The sequence below is a fragment of the Ziziphus jujuba genome, chromosome 1 (genome assembly GCF_031755915.1).
Source record: "Ziziphus jujuba cultivar Dongzao chromosome 1, ASM3175591v1".
Classification (NCBI taxonomy): Eukaryota; Viridiplantae; Streptophyta; class Magnoliopsida; order Rosales; family Rhamnaceae; genus Ziziphus; species Ziziphus jujuba.
Window position 1 is genome coordinate 33,895,534 of NC_083379.1, and position 11,205 is coordinate 33,906,738.

General features: G+C 28.6%; 1 long non-coding RNA gene across 8 annotated transcripts; it reads right to left on the reverse strand.

The window, feature by feature from the left end:
- Nucleotides 1-372: 372 nt before the first annotated feature.
- LOC132800367 (uncharacterized) lies at nucleotides 373-4,471 on the reverse strand. Of its 8 annotated transcripts, XR_009635431.1 has the most exons (6): nucleotides 3,210-4,467; nucleotides 3,059-3,109; nucleotides 2,654-2,708; nucleotides 2,499-2,569; nucleotides 1,833-2,010; nucleotides 373-1,534 (listed from the first exon to the last, which is right to left on the reverse strand). It is a non-coding gene; the product is annotated as an uncharacterized LOC132800367 (long non-coding RNA). The 8 variants fall into 8 exon arrangements; XR_009635429.1 differs by having other exon boundaries at nucleotides 2,654-3,350; nucleotides 4,161-4,471; XR_009635428.1 differs by having other exon boundaries at nucleotides 2,654-3,360; nucleotides 4,161-4,471.
- Nucleotides 4,472-11,205: the final 6,734 nt, after the last annotated feature.

An 11,205-nucleotide genomic window follows, 5' to 3' on the forward strand; every position in this document is an offset into this window, starting at 1 on the left:
TGCCATTATAGATTTACAATTGTGCTTAAATGATGGCAAAAGACTCCACTCATAGTTACAACCTCTAATGTCATCTAGCAACTTCATTTTCTAAGAAGCTGCAGCATGATTTCCATGAAAAACATTGAGTCCCCTACAAGTACTCCACTTGAAAGCTATTGCAAAATATATGCATGTCCACCTAACCTTATGGCATGTGTTTCTATTGACTATCTCTAATTTGTTTAGAAAGACATCACTTAATCCGTGGAGTCCAAGTATATACATCTGAGTTTTGACATTTTGCTATACCATACATTATGCTTATATATAAATGAGAAAACTAATTTTTGAGAGAAATTAAAATAAATTATTTCATTAAAAGAAGGGAAAAAAAAAAAAATATATATATATATATATATCCTATCCAATTGCACATTTGCAGTCTCTAGTTAAATCAATAATAACCTGCATTTCGTCTATGCTGTTTTTCTTTACAAGTTTCTGCTTCTCATCATCAGTTAGCATTTAGTGTTTTGGCTTCAACACATGCTTGTTGTCACGGTCCTACATTTTACGCAGCGGAAATAGACCGTGCGGCGCCAAGACTCTCTAGTCATGGCCAGCGTTTTCACTATCCGAGTTCATATATCGACCCATCTGATACCAATTGTATGCTCATGTGGTTCCCATAGCCATCATGGCTCATGTCGCTCAGCAAGCTAGCCCGATGGCCTCGCGCCCACTCGGTAGCTTGTTACTCAATCTTGTGCCAAGATCTAGCCAGCAACCCATCTCTTCACTCGGGCCTTGGTCCATGTACATCTCGAATAGCATCCGACCCTAGGGCATGCACACCAGCATCGTGTCAACATGCCACCCAGGGTAGCAACACAAGATTGGAAGCCCATATACGAATGTCACCCGATGGCACGGTGTCGCCCCGTCCGTGCCTATTTAACTTCCAACCCTCGTGAGCGAGGCAGAACCCGAGCCCCCGCTCACTAGCACATTTGCCACAGCCTTGTAACAAAGGCCTACGTGTGTTCTTGGCATAGCCGATAGAAAACGGCATAGCGAATGCTACACTTAGCCTCTGACACAGGAGTGACGCGCAATACCAGCTCGTAGCGCCTACCGGTACTGTCCTCGGGACTCCCTGTCCCTCGGAGACATAAGACCACCTCCGTGGCACTTTATGTCCGCCCCATGGCTTGCCGTCGCCCATGGGAGGCTCGCTTAGCCCAAGCTCGAAGCCGGAGCCGGGGGCCGTGGAGAGCCAGACACGGACCACCCCCCTAAAAAGCTTATTGAGCCATTTCCTTTCTGGCACCCATAGATATCACTTTGTGCGAGGAATCATAATGGGGTTTTCTCTAGCAAACCTTCACATCTTGGCTTGCCATTCGATATGCACCATCCTAGTGACATTCTTAAGAACTTCCCACGGCCCGGGATCGAATATCCCGACCTTCAAATATTTACGAAAATGCCACTAGGCCATTCCAAAGGTGCGGACCGTCACACTTGTGATATTCCCAAGCAAGTCAGTAATCTGACAAAGAAAATCATATTTCAGAAGCATCACATCCACAACCTCATCAAATTCACAAATAAAATGATCATCAAAACTATTTGATTGACTAAGCATAACAATTCCCCCATAAATGATTCTCTTAGTTTATTTTTACAACGTAAATTGACAACTGCCAACTTAAAAAGAAAATTTAAGCTTAATTTGCTAGTCAATAACAGACCCAACATGATAACAAACAAAAATATTTTCTTAAAACAGTAAAATTATTATCCACAGGGAAAAAATGCAATCCATAATTGACATCCAGGAAACAAACCTGAAAATTTTCCACTTTACATGGGAGAATATCCAAAAAGCTTTCTGTGCCAGATTTGTCAATTGGTTTTGCAAAATTAAAATAAATCCAATTACATTGTCTCTATGACAATCTGAGATGCAGTACTATGGACGTTGTTAACTTTCAGCACACCATGCCCACAAAAAATGACCCTCATCTGCAATCAAGACAATGAATAACTCAGTTTCTAACAGGGTCAAAGATTACATAGTATTAATAAGCAGATAGCAGCAAGGAAGAGCCCATTGAGAATCATCACAAGACTATTCCTATGATGCTTTTTCATGGCTGGCAGGACTTAAGGAAACACAAGATTTCTTGGAGAATACCAGATACTCATCCAAAGGATTACCGTTCTGAATCTATTTAAAACAAGTTAAATAGATTAATGATAAATCTCCCACTTTAGTAGGCTCCCAGATGCATCATATAGTTATATGCATCAAAACTGCTTTGAAAAACACATATACAACCCCTATTTATTGTTTTAAGCCTGTGTATTCGATCCTTAAAACTAAAGTTACCAAACCCAAACAGCATTAGACCTATGATTTATCCACCCCTTAATCAATTGATATAGGACCAGAAAATGAAGATGATTCAGCACATATATCCTCAGCGAATAATTCAGGATGGGAAATCTACCCCTTCACTTCAACCACATCGCCTGGTTTTAAGCTTGCAAGATGCTGACTCATTTTACCTTCTGGGTACACCTGCAAGCAGCGTAATAGATATGAATTCTTCGAAAGAAATAATCTTAACAACTGGACTTGTTAAGTGCATCACCACGCGCATACCTTAATTAATAGGTCAAAATATCCCTTCGCATCTGGATCTGATATTGTAGCGTACCTGTATATGCAAACAAAAAAATTGTTCCACAAAGTGACATTGAGGGGGAGAACAATCAACAACTTGTTTAGTAAAATCATAATCTCGACTTAAAGATTCAAGTTATATATTGTAGTGGAATCAGTAACCAATAACTTTATAATGAAAGAACATAGAACATGCATGAAGATAAAATTAATAAAAAATGAATATGCAGTTAGAAGGATAAACATAAACCTCCACATATATGAGCCAAAAAAAAAAAAAAAAAATACTAAACTTCTGATGATTTACAATTTCAAACAATCCAGTACAAAAATGAGAAAAACTACTTCAAGAAAGCGCATGTGCATTCGAAGAAAGAGACATACGGACACACAATATATTTAGGCTTCCCTTCAGCAACTTGTCCCAGTGGAGCCCTGCAGTTACTAGAACAACCATAAACAGAGAATAATGGTATAGACTCCTTGCAACTAGGAATTTGAGAACAACATTACTAACAAAAACAGAAGAGTATACCTTGTAAGGAGGCATGAAACAATACCTAAACCCAACTTGGCGGTGTGATCAAATGAAAATCTACATTATGAGTAATATAGAATATTAGTTACTTTGGTGACTGAACTAACTTCTGAAGCTTTAAAATTATATTCGGATATCCTGCCAAAAACTTGAAAAGGTTGGTTAGTCAATGGTGCTATTGATCATATCTGAATGCCTTTTCACAGTTGTGACACATTATTGCATGAATATTTTGTTTGGGCATCTGTAACAATGTCCTATATCAACCAACCACTCATGCAACAACTACCCAACATTTAGATACGAAGTATAAATTATTCAGTGTCTTAAAGCAAGGGTCGCTTCAACAACAATTATATCAAGTAACCAAGTAGAAAACTACACCAATTCCAGATTAAATCATGACATGAGCAAAGAAAAAGTTTTTCATCTAATGAAAAAAGCAAAATTATATACTTAGGTCAAAATGTTGCATGCAAAGTATAAGAAGCAGATTTTTTTCGAAATAGGAAAAGCATTTTCAAAACCAATGTAATGCACACGGGATTAATTTACTTCAATAATTTCTTTCTGGGTCCTCCTATTTCTTCTCAAGTGGTAAGATTTTATTAACGATAAAATCTAAAAACAAACCCAGCACTCCCAACAACCTAAAGCGCAATGTACCAGTAATCAAACAAGTATTGAGCTTCAAAATAGTCATCTGTAGCAAAACTTAAAAAAAATAAAATAAAATCAGCACGAACATACTCATTTTTTCTTCATACATTAAAATCGAGAAAAATAAACACCCATTATCCAAGAAACCCAAATGGGCAAGCCACAAACCCGACTTACAATCACTTTTCTCAATCATCAACAAATCATTTCAGTTATGGAACTACCCTACCTTGCCTCAAACAATGAAAAAGAAGAAAAATCCAGATAAAATCAGCAGGCAAAAATTACCATATCAGGTGAGGAAACATAGTATAGATAAGAGATTCCACCAGAAACTGCTGCAAGTGCTCTGAAAGGAATTCTATAACCGGACTTGGGGTTGGCTCCCAACTGCATTGGCGAATGCTACGGCAGTAGCTTTAGCGAGTCTCTGAAAGAATGTCGCCATTTTTTTGTTTTTTTTTTTGGGCCAACGTTAGAAATCAGCAATAGAACAAAAGCTCAAGCCCAGCAACAATGAATTTACGAAAAGGTTTTCGGCTATGGAGCTTTTTCGTTTCCACTGCCCCTTTGGGGACAAAGAGTGGAGATTAATATATGCTACAGCAAGTCTTTGTTAAATCTTTCAAAGATCTCTTACGTGGATGTTCGTTAAGTCAGCTGGGTGTTGATGATATGCTAATAGAAAACGGCCACATCATTTGAGTTCCATGTGGGAGCCACAGCTGAATCTTGACTCTGATATACAGTTGATCTTCCCTAATTTTTGTTGGGCTTGATGACCTAAGCACAACCAAACTTTTCTCGCTCAACATTAGGCCGTGCAGGCCCATTATATGGATGCTTCTTTCAGAAGGTCACGAAGCTTCCAGTGCTTCTATGTAAGAAATTGGATGACTTCAATGTTTGCTAATGATTCATCAACAATAATAATAGTCCATTTCAAAGAAAGAAAAAAAGAAAGGCAGACCATATGATAGTATTTTACTTCTCTATCCAGTTTTCAATAGACATCTACAAAGTCCATTTTTTAATTTCTTCATGAAATAACAGGCAATAGAGCAATAGTTTGTAGATCTGCTAAAGGAAATTTAATCTTTTGGTTATGGTATTTGGCAAAGTCCATTTTGTTCAATTAATAAGATTTCTTTATTATGCAAATAGATAATATTTGAGATGTAGACTTGTAATTAACCTTTCCCAAATCCAGTTGGGCTTAATTTGGGCTTGGTGACCCAAACATATGACACAGGATAAAGATTATCCAACCAAACTTTACCACAAGTTAGGCCCAGGACGCTCTTTGTATGGTTGGATCAAACATTGGTGGAATGAGAACTCTAGTATCTGGTCTATTCCACCGTTTTGCTGATACAACGAGGTATGGTTCCATTCATACGATAAATTTAGATGCACAAACATTAATTTTTATTTTAATTTTTACTATTTTTCTCAATTATTTATATTTAATTTACTTATAAATTTAATTTAATACACATCACATTTTATTATCCTTAATTCTCTTTTAATTAAATTGATACATTATACTATAGTTTTAATTCTCAAATCCCAATTATTTTCAACAATCTCTTCTAATATTTATTTTGATGTGCAATAATTAAAAAGGCTTGAGCCTACAATCATATTCATTTATCAGTTTGCTCCTTTGGTCCCCTTCAATCAGTTGCTTTTTCAACTTTCTTTTTTTTTTTTTTTTTTTTCAATTTTTCTACAAAAACAAGAATAAATCCAAAAGGGAGAAAATTGTTTTATTGGATTTTGAGTTTTTCATCTTCAATATAGTCTCTCGGATTAGTTTATCTGCAATTTTTTTCTATGATTTTGGTAAAAAAATTAATAATATAGTGTAAGAAAATTTTTATCAAGATAATTATTTCTATGATTCAATTGATAATTCCATGGCCCATACCAGCATTGGAATTCTATTCTCATTCCTCTTTCTATTTCATTTCATTCTCCCTTCCATTTTACATATCAAATACCATCTTAGATTTTAAAAGAATCAACTATAAATATACTAAATAAAGAATTAACTTCTATTGTGTTAAAGAAAAAATCAATAAAGTCTTTGGCAACTTGTATTAACAAAATACTGTAAGGTGTAAAATTACAAATTTGTTTGTTGACTTATTAAATTGTATTGCAATAAATTTTTACAATAATTAGAATGGACATACCATATATATATATATATATATAAGTAAATATTTGGATATTGGATAATGATAAAATATATATATATATATATATATATATATATATTTATATCTACATAATATATAAAAGAAGAAAACTTTGTACCACGTCAGCATACTTTTTTTTTCAAATTATCTCCAAAATCATCTTTTCTATTTTAGTTTTATTTTATTTATTTATTTGTTTAATATTTTATATTTTATAGTTGTACCCAATTATATATAAAATCAATTTTTGTTTTCAAATAAATTTTAAATAAATAAAATATTTTATTTACCAAATAAGTTAAATACGTAAAATGTATTTACATATATATAGTTTCCTTAATTAAGCATATTTTAAATATTTTACATATACAAATATAGTTATATGGAAATTAATAAATATATCTTTTTTATATAAAAAAATATAATATCATACATAATAATTGTTAAACATAGTAAAATAAGATTTACATTAATTCATTTAAATTTGAATTTGAATTTTATAGATAAAAAAATTAAATAGGTAAATATTTTATAATTTAAATTTCATAAACAATTTATCGTATAAGGTAAAAATGTGTATATAGGATAAATAATAATAAATAAATAAATCATTAAATTACGTTATGAGTATTTAATATATGGAAATTAATTATTTGCAAGGAATCAAAAAATATATTTGAATTTGAATTCAAATTCTATAAATAGAAAACATTTGAATTTAAATTAAATTATATAAATACATTTAAATTTAAATTTAAATTTCACAAATGGAAAAATGGGATAGTAAAATTCTATATATGGAAACAAATAGATAGGTAAACATTTTTTACTTTGAATTCTATAATTAAATAGTATTATATATAGAGATCAAATTTATTGTTATTAACAAATTTTTATAGTATAGATTGAAAAAAAAAAAAAAGAACAATCCAAATATATTTATCAACAATAAAATTTGTAAATAAGTTTTCAAGTATAACTAATTGTTACAAATTATTTTTAAAATCTATTTATTATGGTTACATATGCCGTGCATCGCATAAGGATAGATGTTAATAATATATAAAAGAAGAAGATTGAGTGTTACGTTTCAGCATATTATCATTATAATTTCCCTTCAAAATTACTTTTCTAAAAATATCGATAACCATATATTAAATACAATAAAAAGTGATAGATTATTATACTTACAAAATTGCAAACTCAATCTTTTATTATAAATATTATTATTATAATATTATATATGTTTTTTATTTTTATATATAGAATGAAGGAACAAAAATATATATTTTTATTATTATAATAATTTTATGACATAAAATGTATTTGTATAGATATTGTTTGCTTAATTAAACATTTTTAAAATATTTTTACATAGATAAATATGGTTATATAGAAATTAATAAAGATATCTTTTTATTTGGATATAAAAATATAGTATTATAAATAATAATTGTTAAATATAGGAAAATAAGATTTATTTTTATAATATCATAAAATATATTTGCACATATATTGTTTCCTTAATTAAACATATTTTAAATAGTTTTACATATATAAATATGGATATATGAAAATTAATAAATATATGTTTATATTTGGATATAAAAAGATATAATATCATAAATAATAATTGTTAAACATAGCTAAATAAAATTTATATTCAAAATAAATTATTTGATCTTATATTATTTACCAATTAATATATATTTTTATTATTATATTATAATATTATATTATTAATTGAAAAAGTATGAGATTTTTTATTTTTATAGTTGTACTCAAAAATATGGAAAATCAAATTTTGTTTTGAAAAAAAATTAAAATAACCAATTTTTTATTAATATTGATAACAATATATATATATATATATATATATATATTCTGATACGTGGTTAATATGAATACTTAAGTTTCCCTCCCAAAACATAAAAAAAAAAAAATTCATTAATTATTACTCGGTTGTCAAACAATCATGATGGGATTTTATCATATCAAATATGGATATATTTGATTTTATTTATTTTTGATAAAATTAACTGTGAAATTAATGAAATGAATATCTGATTTTGAATATTTTATATAGAAAATTGATTCTTATTGTTTATATTTGATTTTATTTAGTTTTGGTAAAATTGATTGTGAAAACAATGGAGTAAATATTAGATTGTGGATATTTAATATAGAAAATAGTTTAATATTGTATATATTTGATTTTATTTAATTTTGGCAAAATTAATTGTAAAATTATGAAATGAATATTTGATTATAGACATTTCATAAAGTAAATCAATTGGTATTTTATATCACAATAATATGTACATATATATATATATATATATATATAATATTTTATATAAACTGCACTATGATAAGATTATTTGTAGTTATTTACGTAAGCATTATATGAAAAATAATAAAGATATATATAATTTTTTCATGAAAAAATTACATAAATAATGTATTATTTTATTAGTGGAAAAAATTTGAAATATTATTTTCAAGATATAATAGTTAAAAAAAAAAATCATCTTCTTTTTATTATTTATGATTTTATTAAAATATTAATCAGTACCAAATAAAACAACATGAAATTTTTTACCTTTATTTGTTGTATTCAAAAATATATATTTTTATTGTTATAATATTATATAATTAATTGAGAAAGTATAAATTTTATTATCTTTTATGGTTGTATCCAAATATATATGAAATCAATTTTTGTTTTGAAACAAATTTTAAATAAATAATAAATATATTTATAATATTATATATATATATATAAAGAAAATTTTATTATAATGAATATTATCATACACATTAAATATAGGTCATAATCAAATTATATATAATATTAAAATAAAATACATACAACACATTATATGTTATATATAATTTGATTATGATCTATATCATAATGAACCACTTGACACATATAGTATGTATATACACCTCTTTTTAAATCTAAATTATTATTAGTTAGGTTATAATAATAATAATAAATATAATTAAATTATATTATAAAAATTTAACATAGGAAAATTAGTTATTTGGAAAGAATAAAAAATTACATTTACATTTGAATTTGAATTCTATATATGGAAATATTACATAAATAAATTTGAATTTGAATTAAATTATATAAATACGTTTGAATTTGAATTTTAAAATTAGAAAAAATTAAATAGATAAACATTTTTTAATTTGAATTCCATAAATAATTTACCTTATAAGGTAAAAATGTATTTATAAAATAAATAATAATAATAACAATAATAACAATAATAATAATTATTATTAGTATTATTAAATTACATTATGAGTATTTAATATATAGAAATTAATTATTTACAATGAATCAAAAAATACATTAGAATTTGAATTTAAATTCTATAAATGAAAAATGTTATTTAAATACATTTGAATTGAATTAAATTATATAAATGTATTTGAATTTAAATTTAAATTCCATAGATGGAAAAAATTAGATAGAAAAATTTCACACATGAAAAAAATTATATAGGTAAATATTTTTGAATTTGAATTCCATAATTGAACAATATTATATATAGAAGTCAAATTATAGTTATTAACAAACTTTTATTGTATAGATTCAAAAAAAAAATTCAAATATATTTATTAACATTAAAACTTTTAAATAAGTTTTTAAAGATATTTAATTATTATAAAGTATTTTTAAAATTATCTATTATGATTACACATGTCGTGTGTCACACAGAAATGAATGCTAGTCGGGATATTATATTATTATAATATATATTATGGGAAAATAATGTAAATCCCTCTCAATTTCGATACAATATTATTGACCCCTCAAAATCATCATCTTCGCCTAATTTATTTTGTTAAATTTAATGGTTAAAGGTCAATTCGATAAATTTATTTATGGTTGATATGAAAAATGAAAAGAAATTGGATGCTTTTATTTATTTAATTATTTTATTGCTTTGAGACTTTTTCCCCCCATGATTTTATAACCTACAATTTACACTTGGAATGTTGAGAAGCTACTTCTATTATATGGTGCTTGTATCTATCAATGGTGGATTATCTCAAGTTTCCATTCTTTTTTCTTCCTTCTTTTTGGTTAAATTTCTCATCTGTGGTAATAGAAAAATATTTGGATTTAGAAGAGGTGCTGTGTTGCTTTGAGAATTCTAACCTCTTTTTGTATATTAAAGGGGAGCAACCTAGTTTAGTGTTAGTATTCTGGAGGTGTGTTAATGAAATGTAGTAGTTGCATCACATTTAGAGTGATGAAATTCTATCAGTAAAAGTTTTGAAATGTTCCTGTTTATAGTGAAATATTTATCCTGCATGAAATATTTATCCTGCAACTTTTATTCCTTGGGGCCTTGGGTTTGGAGGCTGAAAAATTTCATGTATGTACATTGTTTGGTGTCAACTAAGGGTGGGCTCGGTGCGGGTGGTTCGGTTTTATGGGTTTTTTTTAAACCGAATTGACCAATTTGGTTTGAATTGGGTAGATAACCAAACCGAACTGAACTCCATATGCAATCCAAAAACCTACCGAACCGACCATCTTTGGTCGGTTTGGACCTCGTGTTGGGTTGGGTTAGATTCGCGGTTTGGGTCGGATTGGGTTCGCAGATTGGGCTGGTTTGGACCTCGGCCCAAATTGTATATATTTCAAATTATATATATTTTTGGACCAAAATTGTATAATATTTTACTGGAGAGGAGAAGAGACGAGTGCACTTATGCTGGTGCTGGCTGCTCCTAGGGCTTCATGAGAGGGATTGGGCTTACAAAGTTTTGGGCTTACAAATCTGGAGGAAACTTTTGGGCTTATAAATGTTAATAAAAATAACTTTTAATGCTATATTAGTATATTTATATATAAAAATAAAATAAAATATTAGTTTATTGATGATCGGTTTGGTTTGGGTTGGGTTGGGTTGGATAAAATTTCATCCAACCTGCAATCCGAACCGACCATTTCGGTTTTTTTTTTTATATTTAACCGAACCAAACCAATTAATGAGTTAAAACCAACCCAAACCAAACCAAATATGTCGGTTTGGTCGGTTTGGTCGGTCTAGTTCGGTTTTTGCCCATCCCTAGTGTCCACATGCCAAGGCAGACTA